A 22,289-nucleotide genomic window follows, 5' to 3' on the forward strand; every position below is an offset into this window, starting at 1 on the left:
GCCCCAATTACATATTGATGAAAAGCAATACCTTTTTTGCCTGTACATGGTCCATACCATCCGGCAGGTGTGCCATTTTAGCAATAAGCTTGATCACCGGTCTGATGCAGCATAGTAGCTACATGGATGAAGCATGGTGGCTCCATAGCTGAAGAATTGTCACCTGTCTGATGCAGCATGGTGGCTCCATGGCTGAAGCATGGTGGCTCCATGGCTGAAGAATGGTCACCTGTCTGATGCAGTATGGTGACTCCATGGCTGAAGCATGGTGGCTCCATGGCTGAAGCATGGTCACCTGTCTGATGCAGCATGGTGGCTCCATGGCTGAAGCATGGTGGCTCCATTGCTGAAGCATGGACACCTGTCTGATGCAGCATGGTGGCTACATCACTGAAGCATGATCACCTGTCTGATGAAGCATGGTGGCTCCATGGCTGAAGCATGATCACCTGTCTGATGCAGCATGGTGGCTACATGGCTGAAGCACGGTCACCTGTCTGATGCAGCATGGTGGCTACATGGCTGAAGCACGGTCACCTGTCTGATGCAGCATGGTGGCTTCATGGCTGAAGCATGGTCCCCTGTCTGATGCAGGATGGTGGCTACATCGATGAAGCATGATCACCTGTCTGATGCAGCATGGTGGGGGAAACAGTGTTGCAGTAGTCTAATGTGAGGAGTTATGTCAGGGGAAACAGTGTTGCAGTAGTCTAGTGTGAGGGGTTATGTCAGTGGGAACAGTGAATCTGTAGTCTAGTGTGAGGGGTTATGGCAGGGGAAACAGTGTTGCAGTAGTCTAGTGTGAGGGGTTATGGAAGGGGAAACAGTGTAGCAGTAGTCTAGTGTGAAGGGTTATGGCAGTAGTCTAGTGTGAGGGGTTATGGCATGGGAAACAGTGTTGCAGTAGTCTAGTGTGAGGGGTTATGGCAGTAGTCTAGTGTGAGGGGTTATGGCAGGGGAAACAGTATTGCAGTAGTCTAGTGTGAGGGGTTATGTCAGGGGAAACAGTGTTGCAGTAGTCTAGTGTGGAGGGTTATGTCAGGGGAAACAGTGTTGCAGTAGTCTAGTGTGTGGGGTTATGTCAGGGAAAACAGTGTTGCTGTAGTCTAGTGTGAGGGGTTATGGCAGGGGAAACAGATTTGCAGTAGTCTAGTGTGAGGGGTTATGTCAGGGGAAACAGTGTTGCAGTAGTCTAGTGTGTGGGGTTATGTCAGGGAAAACAGTGTAGCAGTAGTCTAGTGTGAGGGGTTATGGCAGTAGTCTAGTGTGAGGGCTTATGGCAGGGGAAACAGTATTGCAGTAGTCTAGTGTGAGGGGTTCTGTCAGGGGAAACAGTGTTGCAGTAGTCTAGTGTGAGGGGTTATGTCAGGGGAAACAGTGTTCCAGTAGTCTAGTGTGAGGTGTTATAGCAGGGGGAACAGTGTTGTATTAGTCTAGTGTGAGGGGTTATGTCAGGGGAAACAGTGTTGCAGTAGTCTAGTTTGAGGGGTTATATCAGGGGAAACAGTGTTGCAGTAGTCTAGTGTGAGGGGTTATGGCAGGGGAAACAGTGTTGCAGTAGTCTAGTGTGAGGGGTTATGTCAGTGGAAACAGTGTTGCAGTAGTCTAGTGTGAGGGGTTATGTCAGGGGAAACAGTGTTGCAGTAGTCTAGTGTGAGGGGTTATGTCAGGGGAAACAGTGTTGCAGTAGTCTAGTGTGAGGGGTTATGTCCGGGGAAACAGTGTTGCAGTAGTCTAGTGTGAGGGGTTATGTCTGGGGAAACGGTGTTGCAGAAGTCCAGTGTGAGGGGTTATGGCAGGGGAAACAGTTTTGCAGTAGTCTAGTGTGAGGGGTTATGGCAGTAATCTAGTGTGAGGGGTTATGGCAGTAGTCTAGTGTGAGGGGTTATGGCAGGGGAAACAGTGTTGCAGTAGTCTAGTGTGAGGGGTTATGTCAGGGGAAACAGTGTTGCAGTAGTCTAGTGTGAGAGGTTATGTCAGGGGAAACAGTGTTCCAGTAGTCTTGTGTGAGGGTTATGGCAGGGGGAAACAGTGTTGCAGTAGTTTAGTGTGAGGGGTTATGTCAGGGGAAACAGTGTTGCAGTAGTCAAGTGTGAGGGGTTATGTCAGGGGAAACAGTGTTCCAGTAGTCTAGTGTGAGGGGTTATGGCAGGGGAAACAGTGTTGCAGTAGTCTAAGGTGAGGGGTTATGTCAGGTGAAACAGTGTTGCAGTAGTCTAGTGTGAGGGGTTATGTCAGGGGAAACAGTGATGCAGGAGTCTGATGTGAGTTGTTATGTCAGGGGAAACAGTTTTGCAGTAGTCTAGTGTGAGGGGTTATGGCAGGGGAAAGAGTTTTGCAGTAGTCTAGTGTGAGGGGTTATGGCAGGGGAAACATTGTTGCAGTAGTCTAGTGTGAGGGGTTATGTCTGGGGAAACGGTGTTGCAGTGGTCTAGTGTGAGGGGTTATGGCAGTAGTCTAGTGTGAGGGGTTATGTCAGGGGAAACAGTGTTGCAGTAGTCTAGTGTGAGGGGTTATGGCAGGGGAAACAGTGTTTCAGTAGTCTACTGTGAGGGGTTATGTCAGGGGAAACAGTGTTGCAGTAGTCTAGTGTGAGGGGTTATGACAGGGGAAACCGTGTTGCTGTAGTCTAGTGTGAAGGGTTATGGCAGGGGAAACAGTGTTTCAGTAGTCTAGTGTGAGGGGTTGTGGCATGGGAAACAGTGTTGCGGTAGTCTAGTGTGTCTAGTGTTAGGGGTTATGGCAGGGGAAACAGTGTTGCAGTAGTCTAGTGTGAGGGGTTATGGCAGTAGTCTAGTGTGAGGGGTTATGTCTGGGGAAACGGTGTTGCAGTAGTCTAGTGTGAGGGGTTATGGCAGTAGTCTAGTGTGAGGGGTTATGTCAGGGGAAACAGTGTTGCAGTAGTCTAGTGTGAGGGGTTATGGCAGGGGAAACAGTGTTGCAGTAGTCTAGTGTGAGGGGTTATGTCAGGGGAAACAGTGTTGCAGTAGTCAAGTGTGAGGGGTTATGTCAGGGGAAACAGTGTTCCAGTAGTCTAGTGTGAGGGGTTATGGCAGGGGAAACAGTGTTGCAGTAGTCTAAGGTGAGGGGTTATGTCAGGTGAAACAGTGTTGCAGTAGTCTAGTGTGAGGGGGTTGTGTCAGGGAAACAGTGATGCAGGAGTCTGATGTGAGTTGTTATGTCAGGGGAAACAGTTTTGCAGTAGTCTAGTGTGAGGGGTTATGGCAGGGGATAGAGTTTTGCAGTAGTCTAGTGTGAGGGGTTATGGCAGGGGAAACATTGTTGCAGTAGTCTAGGTGAGGGGTTATGTCTGGGGAAACGGTGTTGCAGTGGTCTAGTGTGAGGGGTTATGGCAGTAGTCTAGTGTGAGGGGTTATTACAGGGGAAACAGTGTTGCAGTAGTCTAGTGTGAGGGGTTATGGCAGGGGAAACAGTGTTGCAGTAGTCTACTGAGAGGGGTTATGTCAGGGGAAACAGTGTTGCAGTAGTCTAGTGTGAGGGGTTATGGCAGGGGAAACAGTGTTGCAGTAGTCTAGTGTGAGGAGTTATGTCAGGGGAAACAGTGTTGCAGTAGTCTAGTGTGAGGGGTTATGACAGGGGAAACCGTGTTGCTGTAGTCTAGTGTGAGGGGTTATGGCAGGGGAAACAGTGTTGAATTAGTTTAGTGTGAGGGGTTATGTCAGGGGAAACAATGTTGCAGTAGTCAAGTGTGAGGGGTTATGTCAGGGAAAACAGTGTTGCAGTAGTCTAGTGTGAGGGGTTATGGCAGGGGAAACAGTGTTGCAGTAGTCTACTGTGAGGGGTTATGTCAGGGGAAACTGTGTTGCAGTAGTCTAGTGTGAGGGGTTATGGCAGTAGTCTAGTGTGAGGGGTTATGTCTGGGGAAACGGTGTAGCAGTAGTCTAGTGTGAGGAGTTATGGCAGTAGTCTAGTGTGAGGGGTTATGGCAGGGGAAACAGAGTTGCAGTAGTCTAGTGTGAGGGGTTATGTCAGGGGAAACAGTGTTGCAGTAGTCAAGTGTGAGGGGTTATGTCAGGGGAAACAGTGTTCCAGTAGTCTAGTGTGAGGGGTTATGGCAGGGGAAACAGTGTTGCAGTAGTCTAAGGTGAGGGGTTATGTCAGGTGAAACAGTGTTGCAGTAGTCTAGTGTGAGGGGTTATGTCAGGGGAAACAGTGATGCAGGAGTCTGATGTGAGTTGTTATGTCAGGGGAAACAGTTTTGCAGTAGTCTAGTGTGAGGGGTTATGGCAGGGGAAAGAGTTTTGCAGTAGTCTAGTGTGAGGGGTTATGGCAGGGGAAACATTGTTGCAGTAGTCTAGTGTGAGGGGTTATGTCTGGGGAAACGGTGTTGCAGTGGTCTAGTGTGAGGGGTTATGGCAGTAGTCTAGTGTGAGGGGTTATGTCAGGGGAAACAGTGTTGCAGTAGTCTAGTGTGAGGGGTTATGGCAGGGGAAACAGTGTTGCAGTAGTCTACTGAGAGGGGTTATGTCAGGGGAAACAGTGTTGCAGTAGTCTAGTGTGAGGGGTTATGGCAGGGGAAACAGTGTTGCAGTAGTCTAGTGTGAGGGGTTATGTCAGGGGAAACAGTGTTGCAGTAGTCTAGTGTGAGGGGTTATGACAGGGGAAACCGTGTTGCTGTAGTCTAGTGTGAGGGGTTATGGCAGGGGAAACAGTGTTGAATTAGTTTAGTGTGAGGGGTTATGTCAGGGGAAACAATGTTGCAGTAGTCAAGTGTGAGGGGTTATGTCAGGGAAAACAGTGTTGCAGTAGTCTAGTGTGAGGGGTTATGGCAGGGGAAACAGTGTTGCAGTAGTCTACTGTGAGGGGTTATGTCAGGGGAAACTGTGTTGCAGTAGTCTAGTGTGAGGGGTTATGGCAGCAGTCTAGTGTGAGGGGTTATGTCTGGGGAAACGGTGTAGCAGTAGTCTAGTGTGAGGAGTTATGGCAGTAGTCTAGTGTGAGGGGTTATGTCAGGGGAAACAGTGTTGCAGTAGTCTAGTGTGAGGGTTATGGCAGGAAACAGTGTTGCAGTAGTCTAGTGTGAGGGGTTATGTCCGGGGAAACAGTGTTGAATTAGTCTAGTGTGACGGGTTATGACAGGGGAAACCGTGTTGCTGTAGTCTAGTGTGAGGGGTTATGGCAGGGGAAACAGTGTTGCAGTAGTCTAGTTTGAGGGGTTATATCAGGGGAAACAGTGTTGCAGTAGTCTAGTGTGAGGGGTTATGGCAGGGGAAACAGTGTTGCAGTAGTCTAGTGTGAGGGGTTATGTCAGTGGAAACAGTGTTGCAGTAGTCTAGTGTGAGGGGTTATGTCAGGGGAAACAGTGTTGCAGTAGTCTAGTGTGAGGGATTATGTCCGGGGAAACAGTGTTGCAGTAGTCTAGTGTGAGGGGTTATGTCTGGGGAAACGGTGTTGCAGAAGTCCAGTGTGAGGGGTTATGGCAGGGGAAACAGTTTTGCAGTAGTCTAGTGTGAGGGGTTATGGCAGTAATCTAGTGTGAGGGGTTATGGCAGTAGTCTAGTGTGAGTTGTTATGTCAGGGGAAACAGTGTTGCAGTAGTCTAGTGTGAGGGGTTATGTCAGGGGAAACAGTGTTGCAGTAGTCTAGTGTGAGAGGTTATGTCAGGGGAAACAGTGTTCCAGTAGTCTTGTGTGAGGGGTTATGGCAGGGGAAACAGTGTTGCAGTAGTTTAGTGTGAGGGGTTATGTCAGGGGAAACAGTGTTGCAGTAGTCAAGTGTGAGGGGTTATGTCAGGGGAAACAGTGTTCCAGTAGTCTAGTGTGAGGGGTTATGGCAGGGGAAACAGTGTTGCAGTAGTCTAAGGTGAGGGGTTATGTCAGGTGAAACAGTGTTGCAGTAGTCTAGTGTGAGGGGTTATGTCAGGGGAAACAGTGATGCAGGAGTCTGATGTGAGTTGTTATGTCAGGGGAAACAGTTTTGCAGTAGTCTAGTGTGAGGGGTTATGGCAGGGGAAAGAGTTTTGCAGTAGTCTAGTGTGAGGGGTTATGGCAGGGGAAACATTGTTGCAGTAGTCTAGTGTGAGGGGTTATGTCTGGGGAAACGGTGTTGCAGTGGTCTAGTGTGAGGGGTTATGGCAGTAGTCTAGTGTGAGGGGTTATGTCAGGGGAAACAGTGTTGCAGTAGTCTAGTGTGAGGGGTTATGGCAGGGGAAACAGTGTTTCAGTAGTCTACTGTGAGGGGTTATGTCAGGGGAAACAGTGTTGCAGTAGTCTAGTGTGAGGGGGTATGACAGGGGAAACCGTGTTGCTGTAGTCTAGTGTGAAGGGTTATGGCAGGGGAAACAGTGTTTCAGTAGTCTAGTGTGAGGGGTTGTGGCATGGGAAACAGTGTTGCGGTAGTCTAGTGTGTCTAGTGTTAGGGGTTATGGCAGGGGAAACAGTGTTGCAGTAGTCTAGTGTGAGGGGTTATGGCAGTAGTCTAGTGTGAGGGGTTATGTCTGTGGAAACGGTGTTGCAGTAGTCTAGTGTGAGGGGTTATGGCAGTAGTCTAGTGTGAGGGGTTATGTCAGGGGAAACAGTGGTTGCAGTAGTCTAGTGTGAGGGGTTATGGCAGAAACAGTGTTGCAGTAGTCTAGTGTGAGGGGTTATGTCAGGGAAACAGTGTTGCAGTAGTCAAGTGTGAGGGGTTATGTCAGGGAAACAGTGTTCCAGTAGTCTAGTGTGAGGGGTTATGGCAGGGAAACAGTGTTGCAGTAGTCTAAGGTGAGGGGTTATGTCAGGTGAAACAGTGTTGCAGTAGTCTAGTGTGAGGGTTATGTCAGGGGAAACAGTGATGCAGGAGTCTGATGTGAGTTGTTATGTCAGGAAACAGTTTTGCAGTAGTCTAGTGTGAGGGGTTATGGCAGGGGAAAGAGTTTTGCAGTAGTCTAGTGTGAGGGGTTATGGCAGGAAACATTGTTGCAGTAGTCTAGTGTGAGGGGTTATGTCTGAGGAAGCGGTGTTGCAGTGGTCTAGTGTGAGGGTTATGGCAGTAGTCTAGTGTGAGGGGTTATGTCAGGGAAACAGTGTTGCAGTAGTCTAGTGTGAGGGTTATGGCAGGGGAAACAGTGTTGCAGTAGTCTACTGTGAGGGGTTATGTCAGGGGAAACAGTGTTGCAGTAGTCTAGTGTGAGGGGTTATGACAGGGGAAACCGTGTTGCTGTAGTCTAGTGTGAAGGGTTATGGCAGGGGAAACAGTGTTTCAGTAGTCTGGTGTGAGGGGTTGTGGCATGGGAAACAGTGTTGCGGTAGTCTAGTGTGTCTAGTGTTAGGGGTTATGGCAGGAAACAGTGTTGCAGTAGTCTAGGTGAGGGGTTATGGCAGTAGTCTAGTGTGAGGGGTTATGTCTGGGGAAACAGTGTTGCAGTAGTCTAGTGTAAGGGGTTATGGCAGGGGAAACAGTGTTGCAGTAGTCTAGTGTGAGGGGTTATGTCAGGGGAAACAGTGTTGCAGTAGTCTAGTGTGAGGGGTTATGACAGGGGAAACCGTGTTGCTGTAGTCTAGTGTGAGGGGTTATGGCAGGGGAAACAGTGTTGCATTAGTTTAGTGTGAGGGGTTATGTCAGGGGAAACAATGTTGCAGTAGTCAAGTGTGAGGGGTTATGTCAGGGAAAACAGTGTTGCAGTAGTCTAGTGTGAGGGGTTATGGCAGGGTAAACAGTGTTGTAGTAGTCTACTGTGAGGGGTTATGTCAGGGGAAACTGTGTTGCAGTAGTCTAGTGTGAGGGGTTATGGCAGTAGTCTAGTGTGAGGGGTTATGTCTGGGGAAACGGTGTAGCAGTAGTCTAGTGTGAGGAGTTATGGCAGTAGTCTAGTGTGAGGGGTTATGTCAGGGGAAACAGTGTTGCAGTAGTCTAGTGTGAGGGGTTATGGCAGGGGAAACAGTGTTGCAGTAGTCTAGTGTGAGGGGTTATGTCCGGGGAAACAGTGTTGAATTAGTCTAGTGTGACGGGTTATGACAGGGGAAACCGTGTTGCTGTAGTCTAGTGTGAGGGGTTATGAAAGGGGAAACAGTGTTGCATTAGTTTAGTGTGAGGGGTTATGTCAGGGGAAACAGTGTTCAGTAGTCTAGTGTGAGGGGTTATGTCAGGTGAAACAGTGTTGCAGTAGTCTAGTGTGAGGGGTTATGTCAGGGGAAACAGTGATGCATGAGTCTAATGTGAGGGGTTATGTCAGGGGAAACAGTTTTGCAGTAGTCTAGTGTGAGGGGTTATGGCAGGGGAAACATTGTTGCAGTAGTCTAGTGTGAGGGGTTATGTCAGGGGAAACAGTGTTGCAGTAGTCTAGTGTGAGGGGTTATGGCAGGGGAAACAGTGTTCCAGTAGTCTAGTGTAAGGGGTTATGGCAGGGGAAACAGTGTTGCAGTAGTCTAGTGTGAGGGGTTATGTCAGGGGAAACAGTGTTGCAGTAGTCTAGTGTGAGGGGTTATGACAGGGGAAACCGTGTTGCTGTAGTCTAGTGTGAGGGGTTATGGCAGGGGAAACAGTGTTGCATTAGTTTAGTGTGAGGGGTTATGTCAGGGGAAACAATGTTGCAGTAGTCAAGTGTGAGGGGTTATGTCAGGGAAAACAGTGTTGCAGTAGTCTAGTGTGAGGGGTTATGGCAGGGTAAACAGTGTTGTAGTAGTCTACTGTGAGGGGTTATGTCAGGGGAAACTGTGTTGCAGTAGTCTAGTGTGAGGGGTTATGGCAGTAGTCTAGTGTGAGGGGTTATGTCTGGGGAAAGCGTGTAGCAGTAGTCTAGTGTGAGGAGTTATGGCAGTAGTCTAGTGTGAGGGGTTATGTCAGGGGAAACAGTGTTGCAGTAGTCTAGTGTGAGGGTTATGGCAGGGAAACAGTGTTGCAGTAGTCTAGTGTGAGGGGTTATGTCCGGGGAAACAGTGTTGAATTAGTCTAGTGTGACGGGTTATGACAGGGAAACCGTGTTCTGTAGTCTCAGTGTGAGGGGTTATAGAAAGAAACAGTGTTGCATTAGTTTAGTGTGAGGGGTTATGTCAGGGGAAACAGTGTTCAGTAGTCTAGTGTGAGGGGGTTATGTCAGGTGAAACAGTGTTGCAGTAGTCTAGTGTGAGGGTTATGTCAGGGAAACAGTGATGCATGAGTCTAATGTGAGGGGTTATGTCAGGGGAAACAGTTTTGCAGTAGTCTAGTGTGAGGGGTTATGGCAGGGGAAACATTGTTGCAGTAGTCTAGTGTGAGGGGTTATGTCAGGGGAAACAGTGTTGCAGTAGTCTAGTGTGAGGGGTTATGGCAGGGGAAACAGTGTTCCAGTAGTCTAGTGTGAGGGGTTTTGTCAGTGGAAACAGTGTTGCAGTAGTCTAGTGTGAGGGGTTATGTCAGGGGAAACAGTGATGCAGGAGTCTGATGTGAGTTGTTATGTCAGGGGAAACAGTTTTGCAGTAGTCTAGTGTGAGGGGTTATGGCAGGGAAAGAGTTTTGCAGTAGTCTAGTGTGAGGGTTATAGCGGAAACATTGTTGCAGTAGTCTAGTGTGAGGGGTTATGTCTGGGGAAACAGTGTTGCAGTGGTCTAGTGTGAGGGGTTATGGCAGTAGTCTAGTGAGGGTTATGTCAGGGGAAACAGTGTTGCAGTAGTCTAGTGTGAGGGGTTATAGCAGGGAAACAGTGTTGCAGTAGTCTACTGAGAGGGGTTATGTCAGGGAAACAGTGTTGCAGTAGTCTAGTGTGAGGGTTGTGGCAGGGAAACAGTGTTGCAGTAGTCTAGTGTGAGGGTTATGTCAGGGAAACAGTGTTGCAGTAGTCTAGTGTGAGGGTTATGACAGGGAAACCGTGTTGCTGTAGTCTAGTGTGAGGGGTTATGGCAGGGGAAACAGTGTTGAATTAGTTTAGTGTGAGGGGTTATGTCAGGGAAACAATGTTGCAGTAGTCAAGTGTGAGGGGTTATGTCAGGGAAAACAGTGTTGCAGTAGTCTAGTGTGAGGGTTATGGCAGGAAACAGTGTTGCAGTAGTCTACTGTGGGGTTATGTCAGGGAAACTGTGTTGCAGTAGTCTAGTGTGAGGGTTATAGCAGCAGTCTAGTGTGAGGGTTATGTCTGGGGAAAACGGTGTAGCAGTAGTCTAGTGTGAGGGAGTTATGGCAGTAGTCTAGTGTGAGGGGTTATGTCAGGAAACAGTGTTGCAGTAGTCTAGTGTGAGGGGTTATGGCAGGGGAAACAGTGTTGCAGTAGTCTATGTGAGGGGTTATGTCCGGGGAAACAGTGTTGAATTAGTCTAGTGTGAGGGTTGTGACAGAAACCGTGTTGCTGTAGTCTAGTGTGAGGGTTATAGCAGAAACAGTGTTACAGTAGTCTAGTTTGAGGGGTTATATCAGAAACAGTGTTGCAGTAGTCTAGGTGAGGGTTATGGCAGAAACAGTGTTGCAGTAGTCTAGTGTGAGGGTTATGTCAGTGGGAAACAGTGTTGCAGTAGTCTAGTGTGAGGGGTTATGTCAGAAACAGTGTTGCAGTAGTCTAGTGTGAGGGGTTATGTCAGGGAAACAGTGTTGCAGTAGTCTAGTGTGAGGGTTATGTCCGGGGAAACAGTGTTGCAGTAGTCTAGTGTGAGGGGTTATGTCTAGGGAAAGCAGTGTTGCAGAAGTCCATGTGAGGGTTATGGCAGGGGAAACAGTTTTGCAGTAGTCTAGTGTGAGGGGGTTATGGCAGTAATCTAGTGTGAGGAGTTATGGCAGTAGTCTAGTGTGAGGGTTATAGCAGAAACAGTGTTGCAGTAGTCTAGTGTGAGGGTTATGTCAGAAACAGTGTTGCAGTAGTCTAGTGTGAGAGGTTATGTCAGGAAACAGTGTTCCAGTAGTCTTGTGTGAGGGTTATGGCAGGAAACAGTGTTGCAGTAGTTTAGTGTGAGGGGTTATGTCAGGAAACAGTGTTGCAGTAGTCAAGTGTGAGGGGTTATGTCAGAAACAGTGTTCCAGTAGTCTAGTGTGAGGTTATGGCAGGGGAAACAGTGTTGCAGTAGTCTAAGGTGAGGGGTTATGTCAGGTGAAACAGTGTTGCAGTAGTCTAGTGTGAGGGGTTATGTCAGGGAAACAGTGATGCAGGAGTCTGATGCTGAGTTGTTATGTCAGGAAACAGTTTTGCAGTAGTCTAGTGAGGGGTTATGGCAGGGAAAAGAGTTTTGCAGTAGTCTAGTGTGAGGGTTATGGCAGAAACATTGTTGCAGTAGTCTAGTGTGAGGGTTATGTCTGGAAAACGGTGTTGCAGTGGTCTAGTGTGAGGGTTATGGCAGTAGTCTAGTGTGAGGGTTATGTCAGGGGAAACAGTGTTGCAGTAGTCTAGTGTGAGGGGTTATGGCAGGGGAAACAGTGTTTCAGTAGTCTACTGTGAGGGGTTATGTCAGAAACAGTGTTGCAGTAGTCTAGTGTGAGGGGTTATGACAGGGGAAACCCGTGTTGCTGTAGTCTAGTGTGAAGGGTTATAGCGGAAACAGTGTTTCAGTAGTCTAGTGTGAGGGTTGTGCTGGAAACAGTGTTGCGGTAGTCTAGTGTGTCTAGTGTTAGGGTTATAGCAGGGAAACAGTGTTGCAGTAGTCTAGTGTGAGGGGTTATAGCAGTAGTCTAGTGTGAGGGGGTTATGTCTGGAAAGCAGTGTTGCAGTAGTCTAGTGTGAGGGGTTATAGCAGTAGTCTAGTGTGAGGGGTTATGTCAGGAAACAGTGTTGCAGTAGTCTAGTGTGAGGGTTATGGCAGGAAACAGTGTTGCAGTAGTCTAGTGTGAGGGTTATGTCAGGAAACAGTGTTGCAGTAGTCAAGTGTGAGGGGTTATGTCAGGGAAACAGTGTTCCAGTAGTCTAGTGTGAGGGTTATGGCAGGGAAACAGTGTTGCAGTAGTCTAAGTGAGGGGTTATGTCAGGTGAAACAGTGTTGCAGTAGTCTAGTGTGAGGGTTATGTCAGGGAAACAGTGATGCAGGAGTCTGATGTGAGTTGTTATGTCAGGGAAACAGTTTTGCAGTAGTCTAGTGAGGAGGTTATAGCAGGGATAGAGTTTTGCAGTAGTCTAGTGTGAGGGGGTTATAGCAGGGAAACATTGTTGCAGTAGTCTAGTGTGAGGGGTTATGTCTGGGGAAACAGTGTTGCAGTGGTCTAGTGTGAGGGGTTATAGCGTAGTCTAGTGAGGGGTTATTACGAAACAGTGTTGCAGTAGTCTAGTGTGAGGGGTTATAGCAGAAACAGTGTTGCAGTAGTCTACTGAGAGGGGTTATGTCAGAAACAATGTTGCAGTAGTCTAGTGTGAGGGGTTATGGCAGAAACAGTGTTGCAGTAGTCTAGTGTGAGGAGTTATGTCAGAAACAGTGTTGCAGTAGTCTAGTGTGAGGGTTATGACAGAAACCGTGTTGCTGTAGTCTAGTGTGAGGGGTTATAGCAGAAACAGTGTTGCAGTAGTCTAGTGTGAGGGTTATGTCAGAAACAATGTTACAGTAGTCAAGTGTGAGGGTTATGTCAGGAAAACAGTGTTGCAGTAGTCTAGTGTGAGGGGTTATGGCAGAAACAGTGTTGCAGTAGTCTACTGTGAGGGTTATGTCAGGGAAACTGTGTTGCAGTAGTCTAGTGTGAGGGTTATAGCAGTAGTCTAGTGTGAGGGTTATGTCTGGGGAAAAGTGTAGCAGTAGTCTAGTGTGAGGAGTTATGCAGTAGTCTAGTGTGGGGGTTATAGCAGAAACAGTGTTGCAGTAGTCTAGTGTGAGGAGTTATGTCAGGGGAAACAGTGTTGCAGTAGTCAAGTGTGAGGGGTTATGTCAGAAACAGTGTTCCAGTAGTCTAGTGTGAGGGTTATGGCAGGAAACAGTGTTGCAGTAGTCTAAGGTGAGGGTTATGTCAGTGAAACAGTGTTGCAGTAGTCTATGTGAGGGGTTATGTCAGGAAACAGTGATGCAGGAGTCTGATGTGAGTTGTTATCGTCAGAAACATTTGCAGTAGTCTAGTGTGAGGAGTTATAGCAGGGAAAAAGTTTTGCAGTAGTCTAGTGTGAGGGTTATGGCAGAAACATTGTTGCAGTAGTCTAGTGTGAGGAGTTATGTCTGGAAAACAGTGTTGCAGTGGTCTAGTGTGAGGGGTTATGGCGTAGTCTAGTGTGAGGGTTATGTCAGAAACAGTGTTACAGTAGTCTAGTGTGAGGAGTTATGGCGGAAACAGTGTTGCAGTAGTCTACTGAGAGGGTTATGTCAGTGAAACAGTGTTGCAGTAGTCTAGTGTGAGGGGTTATGGCAGAAACAGTGTTGCAGTAGTCTAGTGTGAGGGGTTATGTCAGAAACAGTGTTGCAGTAGTCTAGTGTGAGGGGTTATGACAGGAAACTCCGTGTTGCTGTAGTCTAGTGTGAGGGGTTATGGCAGGGGAAACAGTGCTGAATTAGTCTAGTGTGAGGGGTTATGTCAGAAACAATGTTGCAGTAATCAAGTGTGAGGGGTTTATGTCAGGAAAACAGTGTTGCAGTAGTCTAGTGTGAGGGTTATGGCAGGGAAACAGTGTTGCAGTAGTCTACTGTGAGGAGTTATGTCAGGAAACTGTGTTGCAGTAGTCTAGCGTGAGGGTTGCAGCAGTCTATGGAGGGTTATGTCTGGAAAGGAGTGTAGCAGTAGTCTAGTGTGAGGAATTATGGCAGTAGTCTAGTGTGAGGGAGTTATGTCAGAAACAGTGTTGCAGTAGTCTAGTGTGAGGAGTTATGGCAGGGAAACAGTGTTGCAGTAGTCTAGTGTGAGGGAGTTATATCCGGGGAAAGCTCAGTGTTGAATTAGTCTAGTGTGACGGGTTATGATCCAGAAACAGTGTTGCTGTAGTCTAGTGTGAGGGGTTATGGCAGAAACAGTGTTGCAGTAGTCTAGTTTGAGGGTTATATCAGAAACAGTGTTGCAGTAGTCTAGTGTGAGGGAGTTATAGCGAAACAGTGTTGCAGTAGTCTAGTGTGAGGGGTTATGTCAGTGAAACAGTGTTGCAGTAGTCTAGTGTGAGGGTTATGTCAGAAACAGTGTTGCAGTAGTCTAGTGTGAGGGGTTATGTCAGAAAGCAGTGTTGCAGTAGTCTAGTGTGAGGGATTATGTCCGGGAAACAGTGTTGCAGTAGTCTAGTGTGAGGGTTATGTCTGGGGAAAGCGGTGTTGCAGAAGTCCAGTGTGAGGGTTATGGCAGGGGAAACAGTTTTGCAGTAGTCTAGTGTGAGGAGTTATAGCAGTAATCTAGTGTGAGGGAGTTATAGCAGTAATCTAGTGTGAGGGGTTATAGCAGAAACAGTGTTGCAGTAGTCTAGTGTGAGGGTTATGTCAGAAACAGTGTTGCAGTAGTCTAGTGTGAGAGGTTATGTCAGGAAACAGTGTTCCAGTAGTCTTATGTGAGGGTTATGGCAGAAACAGTGTTGCAGTGAGTTTAGTGTGAGGGAGTTATGTCAGAAGCAGTGTTGCAGTAGTCAAGTGTGAGGGGTTATGTCGAAACAGTGTTCCAGTAGTCTAGTGTGAGGGTTATGGCAGGAAACAGTGTTGCAGTAGTCTAAGGTGAGGGTTATGTCAGGTGAAACAGTGTTGCAGTAGTCTAGTGTGAGGGGTTATGTCAGGAAACAGTGATGCAGGAGTCTGATGTGAGTTGTTATGTCAGGAAACAGTTTTGCAGTAGTCTAGTGTGAGGGTTATGGCAGGAAAAGAGTTTTGCAGTAGTCTAGTGTGAGGGGTTATGGCAGAAACATTGTTGCAGTAGTCTAGTGTGAGGGGTTATGTCCAGAAACAGTGTTGCAGTGGTCTAGTGAGGGTTATGGCAGTAGTCTAGTGAGGGTTATGTCAGAAACAGTGTTGCAGTAGTCTAGTGTGAGGGTTATGGCAGAAACAGTGTTTCAGTAGTCTAGTGTGAGGTTATGTCAGGGAAACAGTGTTGCAGTAGTCTAGTGTGAGGGGTATGACAGGGAAACCGTGTTGCTGTAGTCTAGGTGAGGGTGGCAGGGAAACAGTGTTTCAGTAGTCTAGTGTGAGGGTTGTGGCATAGGAAACAGTGTTGCAGTAGTCTAGTGTGTCAGGGGGTTATGGCAGAAACAGTGTTGCAGTAGTCTAGTGTGAGGGGTTATAGCAGTAGTCTAGTGTGAGGGTTATGTCTGGAAACAGTGTTACAGTAGTCTAGTGTGAGGTTTGGCAGTGTCTAGTGTGAGGTTATGTCAGAAACAGTGGTTGCAGTAGTCTAGGTGAGGGGTTATGGCGAAACGTGTTGCAGTAGTCTAGTGTGAGAAGTTATAGCAGAAACAGTGTTGCAGTAGTCTAGTGTGAGGGGTTATGTCAGAAACAGTGTTGCAGTAGTCAATGTGAGGGGTTATGTCAGAAACAGTGTTCCAGTAGTCTAGTGTGAGGGGTTATGGCAGGGGGAAACAGTGTTGCAGTAGTCTAAGGTGAGGGGTTATGTCAGGTGAAACAGTGTTGCAGTAGTCTAGTGTGAGGAGTTATGTCAGAAACAGTGATGCAGGAGTCTGATGTGAGTTGTTATGTCAGAAACAGTTTTGCAGTAGTCTAGTGAGGGTTATGGCAGGGAAAGAGTTTTGCAGTAGTCTAGTGTGAGGGTTATGGCAGGGGAAACATTGTTGCAGTAGTCTAGTGAGGGGTTATGTCTGAGAAAGCAGTGTTGCAGTAGTCTAGTGTGAGGGGTTATGGCAGTAGTCTAGTGTGAGGGTTATGTCAGAAACAGTGTTACAGTAGTCTAGTGTGAGGGTTATGGCAGGGAAACAGTGTTGCAGTAGTCTACTGTGAGGGGTTATGTCAGAAACAGTGTTGCAGTAGTCTAGTGTGAGGGGGTTATGACAGAAAGCCGTGTTGCTGTAGTCTAGTGAGGAGTTATGGCAGAAACAGTGTTTCAGTAGTCTAGTGTGAGGGTTGTGGCATGGAAACAGTGTTGCGGTAATCTAGTGTCTAGTGTTGAGGGGTTATGGCAGAAACAGTGTTGCAGTAGTCTAGTGTGAGGGATTATGGCAGTAGTCTAGTGTGAGGGGTTATGTCTAAAGCAGTGTTGCAGTAGTCTAGTGTGAGGGTTATGGCAGTAGTCTAAGTGTGAGGGTTATGTCAGAAACAGTGTTGCAGTAGTCTAGTGTGAGGGGTTATGGCAGGGAAACAGTGTTGCAGTAGTCTAGTGTGAGGGGTTATGTCAGAAACAGTGTTGCAGTAGTCTAGTGTGAGGCGTTATGACAGGAAACCGTGTTACTGTAGTCTAGTGTGAGGGTTATGGCAGGGGAAACAGTGTTGCATTAGTTTAGTGTGAGGGATTATATCAGGGAAACAATGTTGCAGTAGTCAAGTGTGAGGGGTTATGTCAGGGAAAACAGTGTTGCAGTAGTCTAGTGTGAGGTTATGGCAGGGTAAACAGTGTTGCAGTAGTCTACTGTGAGGGGTTATGTCAGAAACGTGTTACAGTAGTCTAGTGTGAGGAGTTATGGCAGTAGTCTAGTATGAGGGTTATGTCTGGGGAAACTGTAGCAGTAGTCTAGTGTGAGAGTTATGTGGCAGTAGTCTAGTGTGAGGGTTATATCAGAAACAGTGTTGCAGTAGTCTAGTGTGAGGGTTTGGCAGGAAACAGTGTTACAGTAGTCTAGTGTGAGGGGTTATGTCCGGGAAACAGTGTTGGAGTAGTCTAGTGTGAGGGGTTATGACAGAAACCGCTGTTGCTGTAGTCTAGTGTGAGGAGTTATGAAGCAGAAACAGTATTACATTAGTTTAGTGTGAGGGGTTATGTCAGAAACAGTGTTCAATAGTCTAGTGTGAGGGTTATGTCAGGTGAAACAGTGTTGCAGTAGTCTAGTGTGAGGGGTTATGTCAGGAAACAGTGATGCATGAGTCTAATGTGAGGGTTATGTCAGAAACAGTTTTGCAGTAGTCTAGTGTGAGGGTTATGGCAGGAAACATTGTTGCAGTAGTCTAGTGTGAGGGGTTATGTCAGAACAGTGTTGCAGTAGTCTAGTGTGAGGGTTATGGCAGGAAACAGTGTTCCAGTAGTCTAGTGTGAGGGTTATGTCGTGGAAACAGTGTTGCAGTAGTCTAGGTGAGGGTTATGTCAGGGAAACAGTGATGCAGGAGTCTATGTGAGTTGTTATGTCAGAAACAGTTTTGCAGTAGTCTAGTGTGAGGGTTATGGCAGGAAAAGTTTTGCAGTAGTCTAGTGTGAGTGTTATAGCAGAAACATTGTTGCAGTAGTCTAGTGTGAGGGGTTATGTCTGGGGAAACAGTGTTGCAGTGGTCTAGTGTGAGGGTTATGGCAGTAGTCTAGTGTGAGGGTTATGTCAGGGAAACAGTGTTGCAGTAGTCTAGTGTGAGGGTTATGGCAGGAAACAGTGTTGCAGTAGTCTACTGAGAGGGAGTTTGTCAGAAACAGTGTTGCAGTAGTCTAGTGTGAGGGTTATAGCAGAAACAGTGTTGCAGTAGTCTAGTGTGAGGGGTTATGTCAGAAACAGTGTTGCAGTAGTCTAGTGTGAGGGGTTATGACAGAAACCGTGTTGCAGTAGTCTAGTGTGAGGGGTTATAGCAGAAGCAGTGTTGAATTAGTTTAGTGGAGGGTTATGTCAGAAACAATGTTGCAATAGTCAAGTGTGAGGTTTGTCAGGAAAACAGTGTTGCAGTAGTCTAGTGTGAGGGGTTATGGCAGGGGAAACAGTGTTGCAGTAGTCTACTGAGAGGGGGTTATGTCAGGAAACTGTGTTGCAGTAGTCTAGTGTGAGGGATTATAGCAGATCTAGTGTGAGGTTATGTCTGGGAAACGGTGTAGCAGTAGTCTAGTGAGAGTTATAGCTAGTCTAGTGTGAGGGTTATGTCAGGGAAACAGTGTTGCAGTAGTCTAGTGTGAGGGGTTATGGCAGAAACAGTGTTGCAGTAGTCTAGTGTGAGGGTTATGTCAGAAACAGTGTTGAAGTAGTCTAGTGTGAGGGGACAGGAAAGCGTGTTGCTGTAGTCTAGTGTGAGGGGTTTGCAGAAACAGTGTTGCAGTAGTCTAGTTTGAGGGGTTATATCTAGAAACAGTGTTGCAGTAGTCTAGTGTGAGGGGTTATGGCAGAAACAGTGTTGCAGTAGTCTAGTGTGAGGGTTATGTCAGTGGAAACAGTGTTACAGTAGTCTAGTGTGAGGGTTATGTCAGGGGAAACAGTGTTGCAGTAGTCTAGGTGAGGGAGTTATGTCAACAGTGTTGCAGTAGTCTAGGTGAGGGTTATGTCCGAAACAGTGTTGCAGTAGTCTAGTGAGGGTTATGTCTGGGGAAACGGTGTTGCAGAAGTCAAGTGTGAGGGGGTTATGGCAGAAACAGTTTTGCAGTAGTCTAATGTGAGGGTTATGGCAGTAATCTAGTGTGAGGGGTTATAGCTGTAGTCTAGTGTGAGGGGTTATGGCAGAAACAGTGTTGCAGTAGTCTAGTGTGAGGGTTTGTCAGGGAAACAGTGTTGCAGTAGTCTAGTGTGAGAGGTTATGTCAGAAACAGTGTTCCAGTAGTCTTGTGTGAGGGTTATGGCAGAAACAGTGTTGCAGTAGTTTAGTGTGAGGGGTTATGTCAGAAACAGTGTTGCAGTAGTCTAGTGTGAGGGTTATGTCAGAAACAGTGTTCCAGTAGTCTAGTGTGAGGTTATGGCAGAAACAGTGTTGCAGTAGTCTAAGTGTGAGGGTTATGTCGGTGAAACAGTGTTGCAGTAGTCTAGTGTGAGGGGTTATGTCAGAAACAGTGATGCAGGAGTCTGATGTGAGTTGTTATGTCAGGGAAACAGTCTTGCAGTAGTCTAGTGTGAGGGTTATGGCAGGAAAGAGTTTTGCAGTAGTCTAGTGTGAGGGGTTATAGCAGGAAACATTGTGCGTAGTCTAGTGTGAGGGTTATGTCTAGAAAGCTTAGTGTTGCAGTGGTCTAGTGTGAGGTTATGGCAGTAGTCTAGTGTGAGGGGTTATATCAGAAACAGTGTTGCAGTAGTCTAGTGTGAGGGGTTATGGCAGAAACAGTTTTCAGTAGTCTAGTGAGGGTTATGTCAGGAAACAGTGTTGCAGTAGTCTAGTGTGAGGGGTATGACAGAAACCGTGTGCTGTAGTCTAGTGTGAAAGGTTATGGCAGGAAACAGTGTTTCCAGTAGTCTAGTGTGAGGGTTATGGCATAAAACAGTGTTGCAGTAGTCTAGTGTGAGGGGTTATGGCAGAAACAGTGTTGCAGTAGTCTAGTGTGAGGTTGTACAGTAGTCTAGGTGAGGGTTATGTCTAGAAACAGTGTTCGTATCTGTGTGAGGTTATAGCAGTAGTCTAGTGTAGAGGATTATATCAGAAACAGTGTTGCAGTAGTCTAGTGTGAGGGTTATGCAGAGAACAGTGTTGCAGTAGTCTAGTGTGAGGGTTTGTCAGAAACAGTGTTGCAGTGTCAAGTGTGAGGGGTTATGTCAGAAACAGTGTTCCAGTAGTCTAAGTGTGAGGGTTATGGCAGGGAAACAGTGTTGCAGTAGTCCTAGTGAGGGTTATGTCAGGTAAAACAGTGTTACAGTAGTCTAGTGTGAGGGTTATAGCAGTAGTCTATGAGAGGGTTATGTCAGGAAACAGTGTTGCAGTAGTCTAGTGTGAGGAGTTGTAGCAGAAACAGTGTTTCAGTAGTCTACTATGAGGGTCATGTCAAGGGAAACCGTGTTGCAGTAGTCTAGTGTGAGGGATATGACAGGAAACCGTGTTGCTGTAGTCTAGTGTGAAGGGTTATAGCAGAAACAGTATTTCAGTAGTCTAGTGAGGGTTGTGGCATAGAAACAGTGTTGCAGTAGTCTAGTTGTCTAGTATTAGGAGGTATAGCAGGGAAAACAGTGTTGCAGTAGTCTAGTGTGAGGGTTTGCAGTAGTCTAGTGTGAGGGTTATATCTAGAAAACAGTGTTGCAGTAGTCTAGTGTGAGGGTTATGGCAGTAGTCTAGTGTGAGGGAGTTATGTCAGAAACAGTGTTGCAGTAGTCTAGTGTGAGGGTTATGGCAGAAACAGTGTTACAGTAGTCTAGTGTGAGGGTTATGTCAGAAACAGTGTTGCAGTAGTCAAGGTGAGGGGTTATGTCAGAAACAGTGTTCCAGTAGTCTAGTGTGAGGGTTATGCAGAAACAGTGTTGCAGTAGTCTAAGGTGAGGGTTATGTCAGAGTGAAACAGTGTTGCAGTAGTCTAGGTGAGGGTTATGTCAGGAAACAGTGATACAGGAGTCCGATGTGAGTTGTTATATCAGAAACAGTTTGCAGTAGTCTAGTGTGAGGGGTTATGGCAGGGAAAGAGTTTTGCAGTAGTCTAGTGTGAGGGTTATGGCAGAAAGCTTGTTGCAGTAGTCTAGTGTGAGGGTTATGTCTAGAAAGCAGTGTTGCAGTGGTCTAGTGTGAGGGAGTTATAGCAGTAGTCTAATGTGAGGGGTTATGTCCAGAAACAGTGTTGCAGTAGTCTAGTGTGAGGAGTTATAGCAGAAACAGTGTTGCAGTAGTCTACTGTGAGGGGGTTATATCGAAACAGTGTTGCAGTAGTCTGTGTGGGGTTATACAGGAAACCGTGTTGCTGTAGTCTAGTGTGAAGGAGTTATAGCAAGGGGAAACAGTGTTTCAGTAGTCTAGGTGAGGTTGTCGCATGGAAACAGTGTTACAGTAGTCTAGTGTGTCTAGTGTTAGGGGTTATAGCAGGGAAACAGTGTTGCAGTAGTCTAAAGTGTGAGGGTTATGGCAGTAGTCTAGTGTGAGGTTATGTCTAGAAAGCAGTGTTGCAAGAGTCTAGTGTGAGGAATTATGGCGTAGTCTAGTGGAGGTTATGTCTAGAAACAGTGTTGCAGTAGTCTAGTGTGAGGGTTACGGCAGGAAACAGTGTTGGCAGTAGTCTAGTGTGAGGAGTTATGTCAGAAACAGTGTTACAATAGTCTAATATGAGGGTCATGACAGGGAAACAGTGTTGCTGTAGTCTAGTGTGAGGATTATAGCAGGGAAACAGTGTTACATTAGTTTAGTGTGAGGGTTATGTCAGAAACAATGTTGCAGTAGTCAAGGTGAGGGTTATGTCAGGAAAACAGTGTTGCAGTAGTCTAGTGTGAGGGTTATGGGAAACAGTGTTGCAGTAGTCTACTGTGAGGGGTTATGTCAGGGGAAACTGTGTTGCAGTAGTCTAGTGTGAGGGTTATGGCAGTAGTCTAGTGTGAGGAGTTATGTCTGGGGAAAGCAGTGTAGCAGTAGTCTAGTGTGAGGAGTTATGGCAGTAGTCTAGTGTGAGGTTATGTCAGAAACAGTGTTGCAGTAGTCTAGTGTGAGGGTTATAGCAGAAACAGTGTTGCAGTAGTCTAGTGTGAGGGGTTATGTCCGGGAAACAGTGTTGAATTAGTCTAGTGTGAGGGGTTATGACAGAAACCGTGTTGCTGTAATCTAGTATGAGGAGTTATGCAGGAAACAGTGTTGCATTAGTTTAGTGTGAGGGTTATATCGAAACAGTGTTCAGTAGTCTAGTGTGAGGTTATGTCAGGTGAAACAGTGTTGCAGTAGTCTAGTGTGAGGAGTTATGTCAGAAACAGTGATGCAGAGTCTAATGTGAGGGTTATGTCAGAAACAGTTTTGCAGTAGTCTAGTGTGAGGTTATGGCAGAAACAGGTTGCAGTAGTCTAGTGTGAGGGAGTTATGTCAGAAACAGTGTTGCAGTAGTCTATGTGAGGAGTTATGGCAGGAAACAGTGTTGCAATAGTCTAGGTGAGGGTTATGTCAGTGAAACAGTGTTGCAGTAGTCTAGTGTGAGGGTAATTATATGGGAAACAGTGTTGCATAGTCTAGTGTGAGTGTTATGTCAGGGAAACATTGTTGCAGTGAATCTAGTGTGGGTTATGTCCGGGAAACAGTGTTGCAGTAGTCTAGTGTGAGGTTATGTCTGGGAAAGCAGTGTTGCAGAAGTCATAGTGAGGGTTTGGCAGAAACAGTTTTGCAGTAGTCTAGTGTGAGGGTTATGGCAGTAATCTAGTGTGAGGGTTATGGCAGTAGTCTAATGTGAGGGTTATGGCAGAAACACTGTTGCAGTAGTCTAGTGTGAGGGTTATGTCAGGAAACAGTGTTGCAGTAATCTAGTGTGAGAATTATGTCAGGAAACAGTGTTCCAGTAGTCTTGTGTGAGGGTTATGGCAGGGGAAAAAGTGTTGCAGTAGTTTAATTTGAGGGGTTATGTCAGAAACAGTGTTGCAGTAGTCTAAGGTGAGGGTTATGTCAGGTGAAACAGTGTTGCAGTAGTCTAGTGTGAGGGGTTATGTCGGGGAAACAGTGTTGCAGAAGTCTAGTGTGAGGGGTTATGGCAGGTGAAACAGTTTTGCAGTAGTCTAGTGTGAGGGGTTATGGCAGTAATCT

Source organism: Coregonus clupeaformis, chromosome 17 (genome assembly GCF_020615455.1).
Source record: "Coregonus clupeaformis isolate EN_2021a chromosome 17, ASM2061545v1, whole genome shotgun sequence".
NCBI classification, from domain to species: Eukaryota; Metazoa; Chordata; class Actinopteri; order Salmoniformes; family Salmonidae; genus Coregonus; species Coregonus clupeaformis.